The following is a 3,232-nucleotide window of genomic DNA, read 5'->3' on the forward strand; positions in this document are numbered from 1 at the left end:
GTTCCAACTACCACCGAAGTCTATGACACACGCGCGGAGCATGTCTTCAAGAGTACGGATCGTTCTTTCAGTCTATCCGTCGGTTTGAGGGTGGAATGCGGTACTCAGGTTAAGCGTCGTACCAAGAGCTGCTTGAAACGTTTCCCACAATGGCGAAGTAAACCGAGCGTCACGGTCTGAAATGATGTCACGAGTCGTACCATGATTACAAATGATCTCGTCGGTGTAGATTCGGGCTAGTCGTTCTACCTTGTAGTCTTCCCGTATTGGCAAGAAGTGGGTTGATTTGGTCAGACGATCAACTATAACCCAAATGTTGTCGTGACCTGATGGCGTGGGCGGAAGTTTGGTTATGAAATCCATAGCTATACTCTCCCACTTCCATATGGGGATTGGAGGTTGTTCGAGTAAGCCAGAAGGTCGTTGATGTTCAGCCTTAACTCTCACACAAGTCAGGCAACTTCCAATATAGAGGGCGATATCTCTTTTCATTCCCGGCCACCAGTACTTGTATCGAAGGTCCTGGTACATTTTGTCGGCACCGGGATGAATGGAATATCGGGATTTGTGGGCTTCGTCCATTATGATCTTTCGCAAATCGGTCTGCTTAGGGATCCAAATTCGGTCCAGATAATAGAAAATCCCATTTGCTTTTCTTACCAGCTGAGCTCCATCGTGATAGATCCTCTCTTTCTTCAAAGTGCGTTCGTTAAAACAAGCATGTTGGGCTTCGCGGATGAGGGTTTCGAGATCATGCTGGGCTTGGGTATTGCGAATACTGAGCAAATAACTCCGTCTGCTGAGTGCGTCGGCAACAACATTTGCCTTGCCTGGGTGATAATGAATCTCACAGTCGTAATCGTTAAGGATTTCTACCCATCGGCGTTGACGCATGTTAAGTTCTTTCTGATTAAAGATGTGTTGTAGACTCCTGTGATCGGTGAAGATCGTAAACTTGGTACCATACAGGTAGTGTCGCCAAATCTTCAATGCAAAAACAACTGCGCCTAGCTCGAGGTCATGGGTTGTATAGTTTTTCTCGTGGATTTTGAGCTGACGAGATGCGTAAGCTATAACCTTGTCTCGTTGCATGAGGACACAACCAAGACCAAGGTTAGAAGCATCACAATAGACAATGAAATCGTCGTTTCCGTCGGGAAACGTGAGAACAGGAGCATTGCAAAGCATATGCTTGAGGGTTTGAAAAGCAGACTCTTGTTCGGTTCCCCAAACAAAAGACTTGTCTTTATGGGTAAGGGTGGTAAGCGGCACAACGATCTTAGAGAATCCTTCGATAAATCGCCGATAATAGCCCGCTAGTCCGAGAAAAGAACGAACTTCGGACGGGTTCTTAGACGTAATCCAGCTCTTAACTGCTTCAATCTTTGCGGGATCGACATGAATACCTTGACTATTAACGATGTGACCCAGAAACTGAACCTCCTCCAGCCAGAATTCGCACTTGGAGAACTTGGCATAGAGTTGATTCCCCTGAAGTAGCTCGAGAACCAAACGTAGATGTTGCGCGTGTTCGGCTTTCGATTTGGAATAGATCAAGACATCGTCGATGAACACGATGACGAAACGGTCTAGAAATGGCTTACACACGCGATTCATCAGATCCATGAAAACCGCGGGTGCGTTGGTTAATCCAAAAGGCATAACGACGAATTCATAATGGCCATATCGAGTTCGAAAAGCGGTTTTGGGGATGTCTTCCTCTTGAATGCGCAATTGATGATAGCCTGAACGTAGATCGATCTTCGAGAAACACTTGGCACCTTGCAGCTGATCAAATAAGTCATCGATTCGAGGCAAAGGGTAACGGTTCTTGATGGTTAACTTATTCAACTCCCGATAGTCGATGCACATCCTGAACGACCCATCCTTCTTTTTAACGAAGAGGACTGGCGCGCCCCAAGGAGAGGTGCTCGGGCGAATAAAGCCTTTTTCAAGCAATTCCTGAAGTTGGTTCGAGAGTTCCCGCATTTCGGATGGCGCGAGTCGATAAGGGGCTTTGGGAACAGGGTTAGCTCCAGGAATGAGGTCGATACGAAAGTCGATATCACGACTTGGCGGTAGTCCAGGAAGATCATCAGGGAACACCTGAGGAAATTCACGAACCATTGGAACGTCTTTGACTTTGGCCTTCCTTTTCTTTTCCTTCTCCGCTACTACAATGTTGGCCAAGAAAGCTCTGTATTCCTTGCGGAGATACTTACTAGCTTGGATGCATGACAAGAGTTTGAGACCTTTCGAAGCTATTTCACCATATACACATAGAAGATCACCATTAGCGAGTAAGAATCGAATCATCTTATCAAAACACACAACTTCAGCATGGTTTTCGTGAAGAACGTCCATGCCTACTATGACATCGAAGCTTCCGAGTTGCATAGGAATAAGGTCGATTGGAAAGATGTGATTGTTGAGCTCGAGAGTACAATCACGGAGAACAGAGTTAACGACGACAGTTCTTCCAGTAGCGACTTCAACTTCGAATGACGAGGGGAGATAAGAGCGCTTACGACTAAGGAGCTTCTCGAATTCAAACGACACAAAGCAGTTATCGACTCCAGTATCAAACAAACACGATGCATAAATACCATTCACAAGGAACGCACCATTAACCACGTTGTTGTTAGCCTGGGCTTGACGGGCGTTGATGTTGAAGGTTCTGGCACGAGCTGCTTGCTGCTGCTGCTGAGGCTGCTGCTGCTGCTGCTGTTGGGGCTCTTGTTTCACAACCCTGTTCGGGCACATGTTGGCAAAGTGGTTAGGATCACCACATGCAAAGCAGACTCGAGCATTGACCGCGGGTGCTTGAGCTGCAGGTTGGCCTTGAGGGGCTGGGAGTAGAGCTTGATGAGCGGCGGCAGGAGCTGCGGTGTTTCGGGGACCATAGCGACAGTTCGCAGTGAAATGACCGTAGAGATTGCAGTGAGCGCAGAAACGACAGGCGATTCCCACCGGATGATGATATGAGCATGTCGGGCAGAGCGGGTGGGTACCTGTGTAAGCACGCTTTGCTGGCGGTGCATTGGTCACTGGAGCTGGTCAGTGATGAGACTGCTGCTGAGCCGGTACGGCTTGCAGAGGGCCAGCAGTTGTTATGACAGCACAGTTCTTGTTGCTGGAGCTGTTGTTGTTGTGCTTCTTCCTTCGGCGTGATGACTTGGAGGGTTGAGCAGTGGAGGTGTCGGCGGTCGGTGCAGTAGTAGCTTGATGCAGA

This window comes from Helianthus annuus, chromosome 3 (genome assembly GCF_002127325.2).
Source record: "Helianthus annuus cultivar XRQ/B chromosome 3, HanXRQr2.0-SUNRISE, whole genome shotgun sequence".
NCBI classification, from domain to species: Eukaryota; Viridiplantae; Streptophyta; class Magnoliopsida; order Asterales; family Asteraceae; genus Helianthus; species Helianthus annuus.